Source organism: Nyctereutes procyonoides, unplaced genomic scaffold, assembly GCF_905146905.1.
Source record: "Nyctereutes procyonoides isolate TBG_1078 unplaced genomic scaffold, NYPRO_anot_genome, whole genome shotgun sequence".
Taxonomy (NCBI): domain Eukaryota; kingdom Metazoa; phylum Chordata; class Mammalia; order Carnivora; family Canidae; genus Nyctereutes; species Nyctereutes procyonoides.
In genome coordinates, this window is record NW_026575142.1 from 28,323,741 (window position 1) to 28,347,575 (window position 23,835).

The 23,835-nt window shown below is 38.3% G+C and overlaps 1 pseudogene; it reads right to left on the reverse strand.

The window, feature by feature from the left end:
• Nucleotides 1-606: 606 nt before the first annotated feature.
• On the reverse strand, nucleotides 607-23,835 carry LOC129498432 (cytoskeleton-associated protein 2-like; annotated as a pseudogene).

Genomic DNA, 23,835 nt, shown 5'->3' on the forward strand with positions numbered 1-23,835 from the left:
TCCTACTGTGTTGTTTTTCCCATTATCTTAATTTATTTTTATTTCATGCAATTTGGGTTAAATTTAGTCTTTACTCACATTTATGAAGTATGAACACCAAAATATGGAAGTCTTCATTTTGCAATATATACAAATATGAAAACATTAGTGGTAATAGTTCTTCATATATTCTATATACAAGATCCTTATAATATATATGATGGACAAATATCCTCCCCCATTTTGTGGGTTATCTACTTTCTTGATAGTCTTTCAAAGCACAAAAGAGTTTTATTTTGATGCAATCCAGTTTACCCTAGTTTTTCTTTCATTGCTTGTGCTTTTTGTGTAATAACTAAGAAACTAATGCCTATTTCAATATCATGAAGGTTTGCACCCACGTTTTCTTTATTATTTTATTATTAATTTTAAATTATTTTTTAGAGAGAGAATCTTTTTTTTTTTTTTGAGAGAGAGAATCTTAAGCAGACTCCATATCCAGTGCAGAGCTTAATTTTACAACCCTGAGGTCATGGCCTGAGCTAAAATCAAGAGCCAGACACTTAAATGACTGAGCCACCCAGGTGCCCCACACCTACATCTTCTTTTAAAAATTTTATAAGTGCTTTAACTTATAGGTTCTCTTAAATCTAGGTCTTTAGCTAGTTTTGGGTTAATTTTATTTTTGGTGTGTGGTCCAACTCCATTCTTTTTCACATGACTACCGAGTTTTCCCAATACTATTTGTTGAGAAGGTGAGAGGTTCAATACATGCATGGCATATCCAATTTTTGGTTTTGGTATCTGGTTATTAAGTATGACCAATATTTCTTCTTTTGGGCTCCCCTCATCAATCAAGTTTAGGCATTCAGAAGAAGTTTGTTTACTTTTTCAGTAAATAATCTTTGCTCATCTTCTCCTACCATGGTAGTCCAAAAGGACTCAACTAAGTATTCATTTAGCCGGTCAGGCTCAGGCTGGGTACTACTGAGCTAGAAGGCCTTTTCAGCACTTTTCTTTTGCCAGCTTTCCACTCACTCAAAGGAGCTTTTTCTTTTCTTTCTTCTACTGTTTCATTGGGCTGAGCTGATTTATCAATAGTTGCTTTTGCTACAGTGTGTCTTCAAGGGTCAATCCTTTTTGACTTCTGTATCATTTTGGTGTTAGAAGATGAAGCAGGCCTGGCTATAATTTCAGATGTCAGGCTTCTTGACAGTACCTTCTTTCTCCATGCATCCTGAGAACTGGTTTTGGCACTAGATGAAACCATGTTTGGTTGTAGTAATTCTTTCTCCCGAGGCCCTTTTTGGAATGTAACATTGGCAGTGGTTCTCCTGATGCCTTATTTTGCAGCATTCTGAGCACTGTTGTGGTGACTTCTGATAGGACCCACAGCAGCTGTCAGTCCTGAGAGGTAGCGCTCACAAGTCTAGTGGTGGTCATCATGTTTGGGGCTCTCTCACTTCTCACTGTCACACTGTGGGTGTCTGTGGGTAGAGGCTCTGGGGCTTTGGGGACAGGAGCTGAAATGTCTTCATTATTGCAGAACTCTCATCTCTGACTTTCTAAATGAATTAATCTTAGACTAAACAATTTAGCCATGGTAAGACCCAAGTGCAAGCTTCTTGGACATGTTAGCATCTTGCTCTGGTTTTTCTGTAGATATTTGTCTCTTTTTACTGTTGTTTTTAAGATGAAATACTTGGCGTAATGTCATGTGTTGATTTTGAGGGTCATCTTTAATTGGCACCAACTGTCCCATTTATCCTCAAAATTATGGGTGTCAATTGTTACTGTTGAATTGCTTAATTCATTATAAAGTCTTAAAGGAATACCATTTCCCCCACTGTTATATTATTTTTGTTCCCAGGAGGTCTACTGACATTTTTTCTTTACCAGATATTTTTGTTTTAAATTTCAAAACTTTTGTCTCTTCCTGGACCTGACCTTCAGAGTTCATCACTCTCTGGTCTCTACTACTGGATGTGTGATTTTCCTATTTGTATGCAAAAAAAGGTTTTTCAATATATATTCCTTCAGTTTTTGTCTTCTTTGTTCTCTGAATGCGGGCTAGGGACAGCTGCAACTCCTAGGGCTGGGGTGCTCATGGCTAGTACTTGAGGGGGATTCCTCTTGGCTCTGATAATCTGGGACCATGCAAACCAAGGCCTATCTTTGTATTTTTTTAGGTCCCTTTTAATTTCTTTCAATTATGTTTTGTAGTTTTTGGTATGTTCAACTCATGTACTTTTGTTGTTGTTCTTGTTGTTGTTAAATATATTCCTGAGGTTTTATTTTTGATGGTATTGCAAATGGAATGATTTCATTTTCAGATTGTTCAGTGCCAGTGTATAGAAATACAATTAATTTTTGTATATTGATTTTATATCCTGCCAGGTTGCTGAACTCATGTATTAGGTATAATAGCTTTCCTGTGGATTCTTTAGGATTTTCTATATGAGTTCATGTCATCTGCAAATAGAGATAGTTTCATTTCCTCTCCAATTTGGATGCATTTTATTTATTTTTCTTGCTCAATTGCACTGGCTAGAACTTCTAGCACAAAAATGAATACAAGTGGAGATATTGGACATCCTTGTCTTATTTCTGATCTTAGAAAACTTCAGTCTTTCAGCATTAAATATAATGTTAGCTATGGGTTTTCTGTAAATACTCTTTATGGGGTCGAGGAAGTTTTCTTCAATTTCTACAAAAATAAATGTATTTTTATCATGTAAGAGTGTAGGATTTTGTCAAATGCATTTTCTGAAACTGTTGAAATTATATGAACTTTGTCCTCTACTCTAATTTGATAGTACTCAGCCTCCAAATTCTTTCTCCCCTGAGGGCCTTGTGACTACTTAGTTTTAATCTTTGTAGAGTGAAAATGAGGTGGGAGGGTTCTAAACTCCAAGATGAAGACTTTTGGGTGTCTTAGATGGATAACCAGGATTTTCAAGAAACATTTAAAGACATTTCATCCCTCTTGCTCAGCTGGACTTCCAACATAGGAATTATCTCACCCAAATTAGTTTTCACAATCCTCTGGTGCTGCCTCAATCCAGAACAATGGATTAAAATTGACCAATTGGAGTTAAGAAGAACCAATATTAAATCCATTGTGTACATTGTTTTAAATGTTCACAGTGAATGAGAGCTGACTTTCTTGTAAATGCTTACATATACAAGATCCAGTTTTTACAAACAAGAATGTCAGTAATAACCAATAATGTGATTAGCTTGTATGAAAAAAAGAGAAGGGAAAAAATCATGAACTTGTAGGCTATGTGGCTATGTTAGTATCTAATATCCGTATCAAGGCAGGTAACAATCCTCTCACACATAACATCAGTCAGGTGGTCATGCCTGAAGGTACGTGTACTCTCCAGGACTTTACAATAGATGAATAACATAAAGAATTACCAAATGTTCAGAATAAACTAAATAAGATGGTTTATGTTCTAGTAAATTGTGTCAAAGAAAAAATGGCTGAAAGAGCTGTGTATTTTAGCTTATAGAAAAGAAAAACTAGAGAAGTGACTAGTGAATATATGATTTTAAGGATTCAACCTTTCAAAAGATTGTTATGTGAAAAAGAAAATAGTCCATGTTATCCTGACTGCCTCAAAGGTTAGAACTAGTACTAATCAATGGACAGAGACAAGCAGTCATTCACTATATGGAAGAACTCTGTAATTATACTTGTATACCAACAGTAAAGTAGTTTTCAAAAATGACTTGAAAGAGGGTAGTAAGTGAATGAAAGCTATACTAAGGTTTTATCAAGCCATGATAAAATGAAAGGCAGTTTGTGTGCCAGTGAGAATTTAGGAGAGTGTTGGAAGTGGGAGGAATATAGAAATAGAATCACTCTGATGCTCCCACGAGTATGTTGCTCAATGAAGTGGTCATCTATTCAGTTCACAAAGTCACCTAGCTGACCTATGTGAAACCAAATAAACGCATACAGAGTTAAATTCACACAAACAGATTATGCCATGATCACAAATCACAGATTGTCAATGGATGACTTAGAAAGGACAACTGCAAGAGCAGCAAAATGGGCATTTGGAGTCTCAGGCACCCTCAAAGAAGCATGGACCCTGCAGTATGTGTACTGATTCCTTTTTCTTTCCTCTGAAGTTTAACCCTCAAGAATAAAAAAAAAGGATCCCTGGGTGGCGCAGCGGTTTGGCGCCTGCCTTTGGCCCAGGGCGCGATCCTGGAGACCCGGGATCGAATCCCACATCGGGCTCCCGGTGCATGGAGCCTGCTTCTCCCTCTGCCTGTGTCTCTGCCTCTCTCTCTCTCTCTCTCTCTCTCTCTCTCTCTCTCTCTGTGACTATCATAAATAAATAAAATTTAAAAAAAAAGAATAAAAAAATACAGCTCTGTAACTGTTGTGTTGAAGACAGAGACTTTATAATAACATTCCTCTAAATACAATTGAATCCAGACCTTCCAAAATGGCTAGAGAATCTCACATTGGAAAGAGCATCAACCCTGACTGTTCCATCTCTGGTTCATCAAGGTTGATCTTCTCCTTGGGGATCTCACACTAATCCCTCTGCCACTATTACACAGGCTCAGGAGGTGCAGCTTCTTTGAGTCTGCTCATGCCAATAATGGACACATGAATTTGCTCTTAGTCCAACAATAATGCACTTAAGAACAGTCTGCTAGAATAAGTCAATATTTTCTGAAAGCTATGTTCATAGGATTGAAAAGTACATGGCATCTAGCTATAATTTTCTTTTTAAGTATTTGTTACCTGAAGGATATTTTAGGAAGATGGAGTGATATCATTTATTTAATTTGTTGACACTTATAGAGTGTATTTTTGAATATTTCTCTGAATCATTTTTTTTATTGGAGCCACACACCTAACGTTCAAATCCTAGCGCTGCCTCTTAGAAGCTGTAAGCTATTTCAATTATACAACCTTGGTTAAATTACTTAATGTTGTAATCCCAATACCCTCAATCTGTAAAGTTATAAGGATAAGAACACCTGTTTTAAAGGGTTATTGTGTGAATTTATTAAGTTGATATGTGCAGGGTACTTAGAACAGTGCCTAGAGAATTACACATGCTCAATAAATGTAATACATATCAAAAACATTCATTGAGTACCTATATCTATAACACAGAGGTTGCTTGGAGTCACACTTTTTTTTTAATATCTCTCTATGAATTCCAGGTGTTCTTACATTCTCCTCACTCATCTCTTATTTAGGTGTTCAGCTATGGCTGTTCTTTCTTTATTTCTCACAAATCCTTTAAAAAAGAAAAAATAACATATTTCTTCTTCCAGATTTCCATAGTTTCCTTCTCCAAAGTACCATGCCTTTGTATGTGTATCAAGTTTTCCACACTGTTTTGGGGAGATGGAGGAAATTTACATATAGAAATGCAAAAAAAAAAAAAAAAAGATTAAAAAGTGGATATCCTGTCTTTTAAAAGCCATTCATTGGATTTTCTGATATGGTACCCAGCCACTCCCAATCTCCACACTCTCCTCTCCCTTTTCAGGCCAATAACCATGACAGCAAAAGCAAGCAATTAAAAAATATTCCTCTCATATTTGAATACCAGAGAAATTCAATCTCTCCAGCCCAAATACCCACAAACTCAGCTCCAGGGCAACACAGACAAGGTGAAGTTGAAATGATTATTTGTACAGTCTGATGGATCTCTTTATTAGTGACTTTTTCTTCTCCCAGGCTTCATCTGAAGGGAGAAGGGCTTTTAGTCCTCTTGTTACATACATAATGGAATTTCTCTAGATCTTCTAAGAGAAATCATGATAAAAGAAATGATTTCTAATTGCATCTGAACCTTTACACAAACTGACAAAGCTTTCCTTTCATACATACATTGATATGTAGCAATACAAGTGTGCCTATTGTGTCATTCAATCTCATAATAAAATTTGGTGCTTTTTAGACTCGAGGCTGGGGTAAAATTAGACACAGTCAAGGAACTCAGCAACTCTTCATTGCTGGCAGTAGCATTCAGATCGTGGTTATGAACATGTTGGAGTAAGTTCAGATCTAGCTGTATAAAGTATCAGGAATCAGCAGAGCTGGGTTGGGTCGGTTCTTCTACTATCTCAGAAGCCTTATAAAGTCTTTGAGCTCCACTGGGGCCTGCATTGTAGCCTCTGTACTATATCAGTTTCACATTTACAATTCCCTATATTTTCCCAAACACAAAGGGAATCATATACTAAAGGGAAGCAGCTTGTATAGTAGAAAGTGCATGAGTCTTAGAGTCAAATTGAGTTATAAGCCAATGTCTATTTTGGACATTTATAATCAATAATTATTCTCTTGCCACATTTTTGTGAGGATTAATGGAAATAATACACATGAAGGTTTTGGCACAAAATGTCAAGTTTTTTAAGTTATAGAATTAGGAATGATAGATTGTTTAGGTGTTTGTTTGATCTTTGAGATAGGGACTTGAATCTAACCAAATTCTGAGGAAATCTGAATCTCCAAAACAAAACCATTTTAAAGGAAACATCATTTATAAAACTTGCTGGTCATATGAAAATATGTTAAAATTTTAATCACACTGCCTGCAATACAAACTAAAATCATATCCTTTAAAAAAAACAAAAAAATGTCCTTTTTTTATATTACTTCTTTATGATATAGCAAAATACATCATTAGCAGTCAGAGTGAATGCAATTAGTCTACGTTGCACTTGAGATTAATACATTCTTTCATTGAAGGGGCTCTGTTATGATTTGTCCAAAAGGTGAAATGATTATCCACAGTGTGCAGCTGGGAACGCTGCTGTACAGAGGTGCAGTGCTTTTCAGTTCTACCAAGGCATGCGTCATCGTATTATAGGAGCCTAAACCACCACCTTCACTGTCTAAACTTGAGTTGAGATGGTCAATTAAAACCACCGCTCTTTTTGGGCTCCTTGGTATTTTGGGGATGGAAAGAGTCCAACAGATATTCTCATGAGAGAATACTACACACTTGTGTGGAATGGGAATATGGCCTATTTTTTAAAATTCCCCTCAGACTGCCATGCAATGAAGCATGATGAATTTAGACACAATGAATTTAGAACAAAACACCATACTGAGCAGCCTCCTTGGACGCAGTCCCTACCCTCAGGACTCACTGGGTGGGCTGACCTCATGGGAACACGGCCTTTCTTGCGGCCTCTGTCTTCATTACCACTGACCATCTGGTGCCCCAGACCCAGGACCACCAAACACAAACGACCAAGAATTTCTAAAGCTTATCCTCCAAACTGAAGAGCCTCATCCTTCCTCTGCTGTAAATGGACTCACCAGGATGTAGATTCCCAGAAAATAATTTCATTTGTAACCTAGTTGAAAGTTCTCCCACATGGGTCCCCTGAGGACTCTCCGACTGTCTCCCTCAACAGTGGCTATGCTAACTCTATTCTACGCCCAAGGGCAAGTTGTCCTCTGTCCCCTCGAGTTTCTATCTTAGCCCCTGCCTCCTCTCTAATGCAGCTATCTTGAGTAATGCCATATAGTTCTTTATCTTCACCCACCGCTGAATAGGCCAGAGGTTTTCAGGGAGACAGAAACTGCATCAGTTATCTTAGCAGAAGAAAATGAGACAGAACTGCCAACTGGCTATTAGAAAATGAAAAAGGCACGAGGAGGAGGACACTTTGTGTGTTAAACCAAGGTTAGGGGAGCAAAGGGGGTCAATGAAGCTCAGAGGCCCAGAGGAGAGCCTGCAGAGCGGGGACTCGGACTTCTGAGGCTGAAGCGCGGTCTGGCTGATTCTGAGTTTTCTGAAAGGAATGTACTGAGGCTGATTTTAAATAGCACAGAAAAATTGCAGGCTGCAGTGAACGGCTACTTGTGGGATCAGTTGTCATTGCCAGGATAAAGAGCTATCACCTGACTGGATTTGGGTGCAAACAAGAAAGCCCAAGTCCTTTTGAATTCATTCAGCCTTCAGGATTCTCTCTAGGGCCTCTTTCTGACAAAATATCATGGAGACCAACTGGCAAAGTATACACGAGTTCAACCTCAGTGTCAAAAAAACACAATACAGATGTATGAGTTTAAAGCTAAAAGACAGTAGTGTAATAATCATTATGGCCAAACATGGCTACTCAATATCTATGCACACTCTTCTATCCAAATTTGACTTCAGTATAATGACAGAAACCACTTTATTCTTTGACTCCACAAAATTCTTCGTTGTTCAAAGACACTCCCAACCTTTTTCAAACAGGTAGATGCAATGTCCCGAAAGTCATTGGGTACATTTCTAAGATATAGCCATGGCATCCCCATTAGTTGAGAATGAGCTAGGAGCTCTCCATAGCCTAATTCCCACGGTCCAGCAATCATCATGTGATCACAAAAATCCCTGAAGATTCTTAATGCAGCATTTTTTCTGTCACCGATATGCACCCCAAGATCACAAAGTGCAATTGCTACTGAGAGATGGTTCTAGTATCTGGAACAAAGTAAACTAATTACTTGACAGACTATTATGCAACATTTAAAAATATGCCCCCCAAAATCAAAACAAAACATGTAAACAAAATTTTGTAAATGCTTCAGGAAGTTAACAAGAGACCATTATATGTAGAGATGTAAAAGAAGAGGAAAAGAGGGAAAATCGGTGGCTGGGAAGAAGGAAAAAGAAGAAAACAGGAGAGTGAAAAAGAATGAAGAAGAAAGAAGAAAGCATCTTCCAAAATGGTAACAGTAGTCACTAATTTTATACTCAGAAAAAATTGCATATAAGAGAAGACAGTAAAGGTGCTCTACTTGGTTGAGGCAATTTCCTTTGGGCAGGAAGACTCTCTAAACTCCTGGGAAACAAGACGTTCCTCTAAAAGGGAGTCAAGTCCTGTGTTCTCAGCCTAACTTCTGTAAAGCCCTTAGAACAGCACCACACTCAAACTCAACTAAACACAACAGATAGATAGGGTTGGACTTACTGTTTCTTCTTTATAAAATTCTAGTGTCAAGAATTTTGAAAGATTTGTAAATATTCGTTAGTATCAGCAGTAATTTATATTGTATATCACTTTGTATCTTTGTCATAGATTTTCCTGGAACCTAAATAACAACAAATAAAGAAACCTCATAATGTTGTCTGTAGAATTTTGGTAACCTCATTTATTGATGTTGAAATGTTAAGGCTGAATTATTGTTGAATGAACCCCTGTAGCACAGAATGTCCATGTTCTAGCCACCTGGGGTTTTACCATTTGTTCCACATTTGGTTTTACATTTGTTACCTCACCTTCATGTGAACACAGAGAACCGCAAGTTGAGGAGAAAAAAAGCAATTTTCTGCAGAAGTTAATTCCCGTAGCTTCTTGACCAGGAGTTCTGTGGGTAGATATGAAATCTTATGTGTATTTAAGTGGAAGCCATTTTGGGTGCCTAAGTGGCTCGGTCAGATAAGTGTCTGCCTTCACCTCAGGAAAGATCCCGGGGTCCTGGGATTGAGCCCTGCATCGGGCTTCCTGCTTAGTGAGGAGTCTGCTTCTCCCTCTGTGTCTGCTGCTCCCCCTGCTTGTGTTTTCTCACTCACTCGCTCATTCTCTCTCAAATAAATAAGATCCTTAAAAGTAAAAAATAAAAAAAATAAGTAGAAGATATTTTGTTAGTTTTTGGTTTAGTACAAAGAGTTAATATATTGGTTGGCTTGAGCTGTCATTCTGGTTTTCAATTTTAAGTAAAATAATTTACAAGGGGAAAAAGCAATGTGAATTTCCCTTCAAGTTTGGAAGATTGTGATAGGCTTCTCCTCGTTACATAAGGATAAGGAGATGGCATTGTCATAGCTTTAAATGTTCCAATCAGCTGTATAAGTAGCATATTTATACCACTGTTCATATAGAAAACAATTAGTGATTACATCCAACACTAATCCTTTGCCATAGGAATGTCTTATTTTCAAGTGATTAAATTTTAATAACAAAATAAAATTCTGGTTTACATTCTTGTCTTGCTCTAAGAATGCTAACTAGAACTCAAGCTTGTTGACCTCTGTGAGTTTTTTCTACTGATTGTTAGATTTTGCATGCCTTGGGAAATTTGGGTACTTATGGTTAGAGTCTAAATTAAGTATATAGGTGGTATATGGTGTTTAAGTTTAACTAGTACATTTCAGACTAGCAAATTTTGCTACTTGCATGGAGGGAAGACATAAATTCCATTATTTTGTCATTGTGACGACTCATGAATATGCCATTGTGTACCACCTTGCTGCTAAAGAAACTCACAATTTAATATGTGCCTTTAAAAACGTAAATATAATTTCTCCCAGCTATTTCATTGTTAAGTGATCTGATAAATAATTTAGTTGAGATTGTCGCCCTATTTTGAAAAGAACCTTAAATTTTGGCACAAAAATTACTTAAGAACCAAACATATTTATTTGAATTAAGTTATTTATTTATTTTTCCTTTAATTAAATTACAAAGTAATAATAAACCAAAATAAACTGCAAAATGTTTGTGCACTTAAACATATTCAACGAACTTGAGGATTGTTGAATTAAAGAATGGTTCAGGAGGACTTTCTTTGAACAACAGAAACAGAGAGACAAACTAATATGCTTACTTATCAGAATTAAGCACTCTGATCCATCAAATTCATCCTTGTTAAAATAATGAAGGAACAATATTATCTAAAGCATTAAACTTTAATATATAAATTTCCATAGAAAAAAGGCTATAATTGAGAAATGTTAGAAAGGGATAAATATCTTATTCCATTTTTTTTCATTTTATATTAAAAAAAAACACTTCTGGAGCATGTGGGTGGCTCAGTCGGTTAGGTGTCTGTCTTTTGGTTTCAAGTCAGTCATGATCTCATGAGTTGTGGGATAGAGCCCTGAGTTGGGCTCCACAGTCAATGGGAAGGAAATCTGCTTGAAGATTCTTTCCTTCTGCTCCTCTCCTCCCTACCTCAAATGGGTAAATAAATCTTTTTAAAAATTAAAAATAAAATAAAACACTCCTTTAAGTGAGAATTGCTTTTTAAAAACCACTAACATCAAACATCTGCTTTATCAGCTGATTTGCAGCTAAGTAATATAGAATACAGAAAAAAGAACCCATCAAGTTTGCACAGTGATGCCAGTAAAAACAACAAGAATGACAACCAAACCTTAATCTCTAGTAAAGCTTCCTGTGAATACACTGGAAAATTAAGCACATGAAAATATTCCAAATCATAAGAACTGGAAAAAAAGGAAGAATTAAGAAGATAAAATACCAAGAGCAATCTGGCCAATTGCAATGAGTGGAGAAGAATAAAATTGCAAATCAAAAACTAAAACTGCAAAATTTGTTGTACCAACTAAGCAAATGGAACCCAACTATTCATGTGGGAGCACTTGAGACCAAATAGATGACTAGATGACTTGCTCAAATTACAATACAATGTATGTTCCTAATCAAAAAATTCTAAACCCAACTTGAGCTGAGCTAATACTTCATTCTATTTATACTTCCACTTAATTTGTTGAAGAAAATTGTTAATCAACCCACACAACTAGTTATTTGAAATCACCTAAATAAAACAGTTGATTGAAATGTCTGGGTGGCTCAGCCACTGAGCGCTTGCCTTTGGCTCAGGGTATGATCCTGAGGTCTTGGTATCGAGTCCTACATCGGGCTCCCCTCAGAGAGCCAGCTTCTCTCTCTACCTGTGTCTCTGTGTCTCATGAATAAATAAATAAACAAAATCTTAAAAAAAATAAAACAGTTGATTGAGAGTAGGGGTTTTTCACTTTTCAACCAGCTGTTTTGTCATTTAAGAGATGCTGTGCTAAAAGGAGTAGTTTCTAAGGAAAGTTCTATTGATCTAACCCATTTTAGCCCTTGTTAAGAGTAAATGCAATAGACCACCAGGAAAGGGATCAGAAGACTGCTTTAGTAAAGATGACATTTAAGTCTGTGCCAGTATAAAGCTGGCTTTAAAAAGCTCCCATCAAAAAGCCTAAAGCCAGACAATCAGCCATTATTATTCTAAAGAAATGAAGGATGTTAATCAAACTGCTTATGTCACTAGGGAAAAGGGGCGGACCTTCTAAGTCACCACAGTCAGGTTGGTCCTGTTTATGGGGCCATTGCCCCTAGGAATTTCCACTCTTCTGTCTGCAGGTAGCTATGGAGCAGATGTCTTACAAGGTGATACTATTCTTTCTGTAACTATAAAATATCAGTCAACATTTTCTATTCCTAATGATGATACATTTTTTAATTGCTTCATAATAAAATGAATGGTTTGAGTTTAAGAACACAAGTAACTTCAGGCATCCTCTGCTATTTGGCAGTTCGTGTTACACCACTTTGCTTTTAAGAAAGATCTACATTAATATCTATTTTTGCTAACCAAAAGAAACCCAAAGAGGATTCTTACTTTAAAGGCAAAAAGTGAAAACAGAGATACTGCTTTAGAGAGACAATGCACACCGTGAGCAGTGACAGTGGCCCTGCCAAGCTCCTTCCCAGGACTGCACTCAGTGTCCAGCTGCAAGCCACCGTAGCTTTAAACTGTGTCTGGGAGCATCTGTGCTTTATCTCAATTTGTTTTGTGCATCTGTGAGTGAGATGTATCTGAAGGTATCAGAAAAACCTAAGAGAGGTTATTTTTTAGGTCTGGGAATGCTCAAAAATTTTCCATATAAATTAACAATAATTGCTTCTTCCCTTCACACCGTTCAGCTTATGAAGGTTTAATAGGCACGCTCTACATTGGAACAGTGGGGGCAACCTGTATAAGAAAGGAAATTTTACTTTCTTTGCCTCATTATCTCTGTTGTACAGAAGCAAAAGTAAATATTGCTAGTCGTACTAAGCAGGGGTATTTTAAGGATCATGGGCGTGAGTTATAGAGCTCTCAAAGAATGGTGCTATGGAAATATATCCCATTGCTACATTTTAAACAAATGGGATTTCAGGCCCTTCAGAGAGTTGGATAATCCCTTCAAATCCTTAAAGATTTGAATAATAGCTATAAGTAATACTGGTATTTAGTAAATATAATTTGATAACTGTATAAAGATATAATCCTATGTAACTACACTTTCACAAAGGACAGTGAAGGAAACAAAAAGTTATAATACTCTGATTTCATCAAGTCATGTGATAAAATGAAGAGGCAGCTTTAATGCTAAAGAGATTTCCAGGAATTGTTGGGGACGGGAAGGAATATAAAAATAGTCCAGTAGAGGGGGTCATGTGGGGCATAGACATAGGGGCAGTGTTGACACAAAGCAAAGGATCAAGAGGCATCACCACACCAAGTCCCGTATTTGTGACAGCAGGCATTAGGGGTATTGGTAGATGCTTAGGGACATATTTGTCAAAGTACATATGGGCCCTGATGTTCGGGCACAACACATGTGTTTCTGTGGTGCTTTGCCATCATGATGCAGTCGTTGGGGGTGGTCTCTGGTGTCTGACTTTCAAGATTCAAATCTCAGCCTAGACATATATTGATCATGTGATATAGAAATGTCACCCACTTCCCCTCTATCTTCATAGCTCCACTTGAAAAATGAAGTAAATTTTTCAAAAATGAGTGATAAAATTGAAATAATATTACTGTCTACTTCTGAAGGCTTTCATGTAAATATATGTTGAGGACTTAAAACAGTGGGACAGGTGTGTGTGTGGGAATATTAGACATTTGGAGACAGAAACACTAACATTTCTGTACACCATTGTATCACTAATTAATGAGCCAACTAATTAATCCACAAATATTACTGAGGACCCACAACGTGTTCAAGGTCTATAGAGATTTCAAGGTGTGCAAAGGACCACCTATAAATCTGAAATTGGTCTTTTTGGCAAGCTAGTGCAACAAACACCAACTGAAAAAACTCTAGTATTGATATAATATGAAAATTAAAGAGGCTTTTCCAAAAAAACCCCAAAACCTATTCCAATCACTTAAAGATCATGCTTTATGAGGGTAAACTAGTTCCCATTGATTCTAACATGACAAATGTTGAGCTGTAATAATAATATTCAGATGCAGAGACCCACGCTAGCCTCCTGTGTAGCCCTGGTAACCACTTTTTCTTTTCTAAGGAAAACATAGGGGACACCTGGGTAGCTCAGTGGTTGAGCACCCACCTTCGACTCAGGGCATGATCATGGAGCCCCCGGGATCGAGTCCCACGTTGGGCTCCCTGCATGGAGCCTGCTTTTCCCTCTGCCTGTGTCTCTGCCTCTCTCTCTCTGTGTCTCTCATAAATAAATAAATAACATCTTAAAAAAAAACAATAAAAAAAGGAAACATAGATTTGGGTTTGTAATGCTCTATTTGAGGCTCAGTTGCCACTTCCATTATAAACTTTATGGTATTCCAGATTATAACTTGTCACCTTTAATTTGCATCTAGATAAAACGTTAGCATATGTTTGTCAGCTTTAATGTAAACTATTATTTTATTTATTTATTTTTAAGATTTTATTTATTTATTCATGAGAGACACACAGAGAGAGAGGCAGAGAGATAGGCAGAGAGAGAAGCAGGCTCCATGCAGGGATCCTGACATGGGACTCGATCCTGGGACCCTTGGACCATGCCCTGAGCCCCCAGGCATCCCTAAACTATTATTGTAGGGAAAAAAAAGTCTGAATGAGTAAAATGAGAAGTTTGTAGTCTTGAACAGCCTTTGAAGAGTTACAAATAAAATAACCACTCCTCTCTTCTGACCTTCAGTTTGACAATGTGGTAGATGCACTCAACTGTCTACAAATCTTTAATATGAGCATAAGCCATTTTAATATGGATTCTCAAATGTCTAAATTTGAAGCATTGTAAGAGCCTGGTGGATGAGAAAATTAATTTTCTTTGGAAATACATATTTAAATACATATAATAATTTAAAATTCTTCCAACACATACTCTTTGTCTTGGATTGCAAGGGAATATATTTTTTGTTTTTTGTTTTTTTTATTTTTTTTATTTTTTAATAAATTAATTTTTATTGGTGTTCATTTTACCAACATACAGAATAACACCCAGTGCTCATTCCGTCAAGTGTCCCCCTCAGTGCCCGTCACCCATTCACCCCTACCCCCCGCCCTCCTCCCCCTCCACCAACCCTAGTTCGTTTCCCAGAGTTAGGAGTCTTTATGTTCTGTCTCCCTTTCTGATATCTCCCACACATTTCTTCTCCCTTCCCTTATATTCCCCTTCACTATTATTCATATTCCCCAAATGAATGAGAACATACACTGTTTGTCCTTCTCCGATTGACTTACTTCATTCAGCATAATACCCTCCAGTTCCATCCACGTTGAAGCAAATGGTGGGTATTTGTCGTTTCTAATGGCTGAGTAATATTCCATTGTATACATAAACCACATCTTCTTTATCCATTCATCTTTCGATGGACACCGGCTAGTTTCCAAAATCTATAAAGAACTTATTAAACTCAACAGCAAAGAAACAAACAATCCAATCATGAAATGGGCAAAGGACATGAAGAGAAATCTCACAGAGGAAGACATAGACATGGCCAACATGCACGTGAGAAAATGCTCTGCATCACTTGCCATCAGGGAAATACAAATCCAAACCACCATGAGATCCCACCTCACACCAGTGAGAATGGGGGAAATTAACAAGGCAGGAAACAACAAATGTTGGAGAGGATGCGGAGAAAAGGGAACCCTCTTACACTGTTGGTGGGAATGCGAACTGGTGCAGCCACTCTGGAAAACTGTGTGGAGGTTCCTCAAAGAGTTAAAAATAGACCTGCCCTACGACCCAGCAATTGCACTGTTAGGGATTTACCCCAAAGATTCAGATGCAATGAAACGCCGGGACACCTGCACCCCGATGTTTCTAGCAGCCATGTCCACAATAGCCAAACTGTGGGAATATATTTTTTGTATGCTTACTTAACCCTTGCAATAATCCTGTAAGGGAATTCTTATCCTCATTTCTCAGATAAGGAAATTGAAGTACAGGGAAGTTAACTAATTTGCTAAGGTCACATTGCTAAGGAGAGGAAGGACCAGGGTATGAACCTTGTTCCACTTAACTCCAAAATCCTATTTTAATTGTGATGAAATGCTGACTATTTAGAGACACACCATCCTCACAGATACCTACGGGGTGGCAATATGGTGTCAAGATTCAGCATATTGAGGCTCTGGGCTCAGTCTGCTTGAGACAAAACTCTCACCTCTGCCACTTACTAGCTGTATGGTATCAGGTAAGTACTCAGGGTGTATCTAGTAGGTGCTAGATAAATATTAGATCTTATTGTTTTCAGAATACGTAGCATTGGAGCAGGAGGTCACTACAAGGAGGGAGTCATAGGAGTCATGTCAGAGAAATTGGGAGACAAGTATACAAATCCTGTAGGATCTTGAAGGCCATTGTAAGGACTTTGGCCTTTACTTTGGATGTAATAAAAAGACACGAGAGAATTCTAACAAGAGAAGTGTCAGGATCTTACTAGGTTTTCTTGACTGCTCTGGCTGCTGGATGGAAATACACTGCAGGAGGGCAAAAGTAAAAGCAGGGAGACCAGTTAAGTGTCTCTTGCAGAAATCCAAGAGAGAAACACCAGTGGTTTAGACCAGAATGATAACAACAAAGTCAAGAAAAAAGTGGTTAGATTATGCAATCATAGGATTTATTGATATATTGGATATGAAGAATGACAGAAGAAAGAATATTTAAAAATGACTAACGTTCTAGCTTGAGCACCTGAAAGATCAAGATTAATGACTTCAATAATTAATAACTAATAATATTAATAATTAATGCCTTTGATAATTTCATTTCTTATAGCTTAAATTAATTCTACTCCTGGATTTTCTCTATACTGGTAAATGTGCTAAGGATTAAATAAAGACCACCAAATGACTCTTCTAGACAAAGGATATGAGACAAATCTTTTAATAAATTGTCTGGCTTTCTGATTCCACAATCTCATTGTTCTGTTAATAAAAGAACCGATGACTTGACGAGTTACAGAGGGATAGGTGTCTAGAACACAAGGAGAGGCTATCATGAGGCGTACCTTGATCTATTATGTGAGTACCAGATCTGTTAAACTCCGAGCTAGAAGTATGAAATATTGTTGAATCTCTCTTCACATTAGTTAAGCAGTCTGGAAAGATCCCATTGTTTCCTTGTCCTTTTCATGTATTCAAAGTCCAATCTTGACCAGTAGAGAATTCTCGTCTTCTATCTGAGCCAAAGCTTTCATTTCTCACATCACCAGCTGGCTCCACCCAAGTGTGTGGATGTGTGTGCACCTGCCATCAGCATATCACCCCACAATCTTAGGTAAACTCCCTCATGGCCTGGACACTACCAGGGCAGCTGAAGCCTGGCTCCTTCAAAGCATCCCTTAGCCCAAAAAGAAGCTTCTACATTCTTACCACACCTCAGTGGTAAGATTTTTCTGTGTGCACCACCACCTTCTCCCCGGTTTTCTTTGCTTTTGTTCAGACTCAGAGTGGATCAGCAAGTTCACTGGCCAAGCAGATGTCAGATGAAGGGAAATGCAGCCTAGCAGGGATCTTCGATCTGTTTGGTGATGATTCCCTTGGATAGACTTTCTCTGGCTTAGACTTGTGGGGATCACAGCATTCTTGATGACCCAGATCTCCCTGACTCTTCCTCTGCTTTTTTTTTTCCTACCTTTTATTTTTTAATAGTCTGGAATGGAATTTGGGTACTAACAGTTGGATGGAGATATGAAAATTAGCCCATAGGCCAATAAATATTAAACTCTGAGGGAGAGTGGGCTAGCCTGTACTATTGCCAGCTCTCTTCAGAACAGGGGACACATAGAATTTCTTTGTCTGTAGCTTTAGGTCCAAGTTAGTAGTTTAAAGGCTATAATAATAATAATAATAATTTTTAAAATCCCACTCATATCCAACTACATATATTTAAAATTCTGAAAACTTCCCAAATGGTGTTACTGAAAACAGATACTCCAAGAGTGAGTAGGCAAATATCTGTATTACTTAGACCCACTACAAGAGGTGATTTGTGGAGAGTAATTTGTTTTTTTTTTTTTATGATAGTCACACACACACACACACAGAGAGAGAGAGAGAGAGAGAGAGAGAGAGAGGCAGAGACACAGGCAGAGGGATAAGCAGGCTCCATGCACCGGGAGCCCGACGTGGGATTCGATCCAGGGTCTCCAGGATCGCGCCCGGGCCAAAGGCAGGCGCCAAACCACTGCGCCACCCAGGGATCCCCTGTGGAGAGTAATTTGAAAAACCAGTGTTCAGTAGTCCTTTGATCACACACTCACACACACAAAAAATACACACACATCACCATCACCACTCTCATGTTCAAGGATATAGCAGAATGAACATATCCGTTCCTTGCAAAATGGGTATGCCATGGTTCCAAAATGGAAGACGTGAAAACATTTGCAAACTACTGAAATCTGGACACAGCCTGTTGGGTGAGACTTGGTCATTAATGATCAGAATTTTACAGTTGCCCCCACCCCCCCAGGCCGACCCCTGGATTGGTAGGCAGCCAGGATCACAGCTACAGGGAGTACAATCAGATCTTTATTTAAGATCTGGTTCTAGTGATTCCCCACCTCCTCCTCCTTCTTCTTCTTCTTCTTCTTCTTCTTCTTCTTCTTCTTCTTCTTCTTCTTCTTCTTCTTCTTTTTAAGATTCTATTTATTTATTCATGAGAGACACAGAGAGAGAGGCAGACACAGGCAGAGGGAGAAGCAGGCTCCATGTAGGGAGCCCGACGTAGGACTGGATCACAGGACCTTGGGATCAGCTGAAGGCAGATGCTCAACCACTGAGCCACCCAGGTGTCTCCTCCCCCTCTCTTTCTACAGAGGGAAGCCCATTTGGCTCAAAAAGTGGTTCCCTATTGGGATTCTTTCTAATTGTTGTTTTACTCTGATTGGCTACTCTCATTATCTGTCCTTTATCTGTCCTTGTTTTGTCACCAAATTGTATGTAAGTGAAGCATCCTTGTAAGTTGATTTGAGTCCTTGTTTAGGAAATAAGAGTTCCAAATACTGAGACAGAGTTGCTGGTCTTCCCCTGTACTCCACAGGAGCTAACTGTAGGCTCAGCCCCAGTAAGCAGGAAAGGCCTTTTTTTCTCGCTTTGCTTACTTTGAATAAGTAGTTCCTGATCGCTGTGCTTCTTTGAGTGTAGTTCTTGGTAGCAATGCTTCCTAGAAAGGACGGACCCCCTGAGTAAGCATTGTTTAACATGACACATTCGCACTGACAAACAATCAACGTGCCAAATACTTCTTTCCTGCAATATGCATCTCCAGAAAAGTCTGATCGTGTATCTAAAATAATTAGATTTTGTTCAGTAATCAAACTCAATCAAATGAATTCTGTGTGAACTACTTTTATTCCCACGATGAGAAATGTGTGTCATATCCCCTGTAAATTTGCATATTTTTCCATAAACCTAAAACCAATCAATTTTGAAGAGTTATGATAATATAAAGAATCCGAGGCAATTACATGTCTTTTAAACAGGGATTCTAAATGCATTTTTTCACTGCTGGTATTCATGTAGTAAAGTAGTCAAAACTTCTTTAACCCTTTTCATGACATCTCAATTAAGCTGTAATGATTGAGGCTCAAGACATTTCTTAGGATTAATGACCGGCTGGGAAAGTGGATGGCCTGAGGTGAAGCCAAGGACCATTAATTCCCTCTGGTCATTAATCCCCCAGGAAATGCCTTAGGCCTGGCTTGATATTAGCATTACAGGCTGCAAATATACTGCTGAATTTCCTGATTGGTTTTAAAATAATTTATTAAGATGTCATATTTTAATTTCTGCCCTGTATACTCAACATTTCCAAATTTTGATTCCTGGTTTTTAATCCCACCATGTCAATTGCAGGGACATAATAGAAATGGTTTCATTGGTCATATTGTACATTTTCTTTGAAACAGTCAAAACATGTTAAGGGTATTTTTGAAACTGAAGTTCCAAATGGCCATTTGTCCTTGTGATGCTGTTTGCTAGTGAAAATCTGGGCCACGACAGTAAATGGTATTTATTCAAGTATGTATGGGGAATGTTCTATCTGCTATCACCTAAGTTTATGAAAGGTGTTGAACCCTTCCCCTATCTTTGCCTGATGTCAATTGCATATAAATCCGCCTTTAATTACAAACAGAATATCCACACTTCAGTCTTTTGTTAGAAAATTATAGAAACTTGGTCATAGGTCATAGAAATAATATTTATGGGAATTGTCTAAAACATGTGTGTTCATCCATTCGTCCAGACACTTAAGTTTCTTTCTAAATAATGAGACATTGAAGTTTGGAGTAGAATTGCTTTTGCTGAACTGTACTGTAGGATTATCCCTCTATTAAATTTGAGAATGTTTATTTTTTAGAAATCTAACAAAACTGGTTCTTACCACCAGCATGCTGTCAGACATTGCTCATTACATTGCGGGGTCCTCTTATGAGGACCAGGAGAAAAATCTGAGACTTCGTATCAGAAACACCTGGAATTAACCCAAGCAATCAGTGTCTTTTTACCGGTTGGAAACCAAGAAACTTGCAGCTGATCTTGTTTCTCTTGTCTGGCTGCTAGAAGGCATGAAGTGAAAATTGCAAGACGGAGCTGACAAAATTCTTAGAGCAATCTTGGGCACAATCTTTACTTTGGACTTTGTTTTACCCTCTCTTCCCCTAGTTCATCTTCTTCTCTTATTTACCCTCAAGTCCGATGGTGATGTATCTCTGTCAGCTCCTGCTAATTCTGTTCAGACTAAGATGGGATATAAGGAACTAGTTAATTAATTAATTAGTTAGTTAAGTAATTATTAACTGCACCGAGCAACGAGCCTTTCCCTCCTCCCCAGTGCAATGCCCACTTGCACTCACTCCTGACCTGCCGTCACGTCTTCCTGTGACATGCCTTCAGCCAGCCCATCCACCTCACGCCTGGCAGGGCAAACCTGGAGGGAGCCACCAGGCAGCCTCATGGTACCTGAAGGTAGAAGTCCCCGGGCTCTCTCCCATCTGGTCACCAATTCAGCGAAGTAAGTACCCTGGTTCCCCATTGCTCAAAATTACTATTAATCGTTGAAAGTTACTTTTTATAACAAATTGTTGCTTCTATCTTTTCAAATAAATCCCTGTTAACTAAAGTTATCTACGGTAGAGTATCTACTTAAAATTGTACATTTCTAAGAACCATAATCCACCTGGTAACACAAATGTCAAGTGTAAATAGTTGCTTATTAAGTTCTACTTATATTAAAACATTAGTAAAAAGTGTTTCTTAATGGGGGGGGGGGAAGGAAGAGTACTAAAAATAAATTAGATAAGGGACAACTAGATTCCACCCCCCACTCCAGAAAAGAGCAATGACCCCTTCAGGGGCGATCTGGAGACTCTGATTTGGCCAAGGGACATTATCATGCAAAGGACAAGGACTGTCTGTCCATCTCTCCAGCTACCTACTTATCTTTCTCCATCTATATATTTGATCATTGCCATGACACCCTTGAGTAAATTGAAGGTCAACTCAGGAAATGCAACTTGGACTTACTGATCCGAGCCACGAAATGACAACACGAGGTCGGAAGTCTGTCCTCAGATCAATGCCGCATGTGTGTGTGTTCCTGAAGCACATGGTATACGCTGGGTCTGTCTGGCAGAAACATTTGTGCTTAAAATACAGCCTGACAGTTCCCCGCCATCTTGCAAAACAGTGTGGCTTATTTAGAACAAATCTGTTATGACTGACCAAGAAAGATGCATGTGTGTGTTTCTGAGCCTCTTCCTATGAATAGGCAAAAGGACCATCTGGGCACGTGGCATTTACACATCTTTGAGCAAAGTTAGCATTTCTGCCTCTCAGTGAAATCCATCTCCCAGGGACTCTGTGGGTTTGTGATGCTTCCTGTAGAATGGAGGAGGAAAACAAATGCACTTCAGTAAAACAGAAGTATCCTTTTTTTTTCATCTGTCATAGCCACAGTTTGATAGTATCTGTATTTCATTTTCACTTCGGAATATCACAAGAGGGAGAAATGGCAGGAAGCAAGTTGCTTCCACATGGTTGTGAAAGAGAGTTGTTATATTTGGTTGCTCTCTGTGGCACATCTCCGTGAAAAAAAAAATCTAGCTACCATCCTGGTGGTGGGGGAAAAAGAAGTAAAGTCTTTATCTTCTACTGAGAAAAAATATTGCTAAAATAATATGGGTGATCATGGTGACATTTCCTCTTTGTGCTTCTATATTAAAAATCAATCTGACATATGATCCAGACAAATACTCATGTTTATCATAAAACATGTATTTTATTTGGCAATGCAGAATACTCAGAGAAAATATGGGTTGGGCTCAATTATTTTGTAATTAAAAGTTATTAAGGTCCAGGGACGCCTGAGTGGCTCAGTGGTTGTTTGTCTGCCTTTGGCTTATAGTGTGACCCCCGGGTCCCGGGATCGAGTCTCATGTCGGGCTCCCCACAGGGAGCCTGCTTCTCCCTCTGCCTGTGTCTCTGCCTCTCTGTCTGTCTCTCATGAATAAATAAATCAAATCTTTAAAAAAAATTAATAAGGTCCAAAAACTTTCTAATATTTCTAATATTAAGGAATTCAAGGCACTTTGCTTGGTCATAGAACAGCGTGATTTTTAAGGAAAATCTGCCAAAATTTATACAGCCAAACAAATTATTGGCCATTGCTAGGAATATTTATTTTACTCAGAATATTTTGTATTTTCTCTTTAAAAATGACTTTCTAACATATGGTTGATTATTTTCACTGTCCTTGAGAGAAACATTTCTTTCATCCTAGGATAATGAATTAATTTAGAAGAGAGCCAAACTTAAGCAAGTATACTAAAAAGAAGGGTGGTTAACTGGGAATTTACATTCTTGGTTAAAGGAAGTGTGTGAATATAAAACAATGAGGCTGATCTCAAATGTCCTTTCAATTCTAAAATTTGACATGACATCCCCTCTCTGAGATAATCTCTTGCAACTTGCAAATTCAGAGAGCAATTCTAAAAGAGGAGTGCCAAAATGTTTTAGTGCAATGGCAACACTGTTAAATTTCATGGAGAGCTTCCTGAGGGTGCCATTTTGAAAGACAATCACATGTTGTCACACACGATTGTTGAGAAAAATTGTCAGTCCCATTGCTTTCTAGTCACATATTTTACTTAAGCTTTAGTTGTTTTCCTTCTATGAACTGAAATCCTGAATGGACTAAATTGTTGCCAAATCTAACATCTTTTAATTCAAAACAACTTCCCCTTAGTCCTTGTTTTCCTCTTTGTTTCTGTAGTCCCTCCCATGGTCTAGGTCAGGGGTCAGCCATTTGAAGGGGGTCAGATATTAAATACATTAGACTTTCTGGGCCAACAGGCAAGATCAAGAATATAATGCAGGTACTTATATAACTAGAGAATAAAGTCTTGACCTGTTCTCCCAGTTTGCCTGGAAGGTGTGTTGCAGGTAGGGATGCTCTGTGACTGGTTTCTATCTAAAGAAGACTTTCTCAGGATGATGAAACACTAAACTAATGGGGAGGAGCCTAGCAGGTAGTACAGTAGGTGGCTGCCATGGTCATTTTTACTGTCTGTCCCAGTGAAATCCAGATCTAGTGCAGCCTTCTCAGCTTGGGCAGTTGTCCAGAGAAGAGGCCACTCACTAGGCTGAGTCTGCCATTTTGTGCTTACCAGTTGCCAATAGCAGTGTCACCTTCAATGTGAAGGTGACAATCGGCACAGACCTTGAGTGGTAGGAAGGTGTGACTGGGGAGACGGTTCTTGGGTATGGAAAAGGAATGGGGAAGGATTTCCCCTACGCCTTCCACCTGAACCTTGGTCTCCAT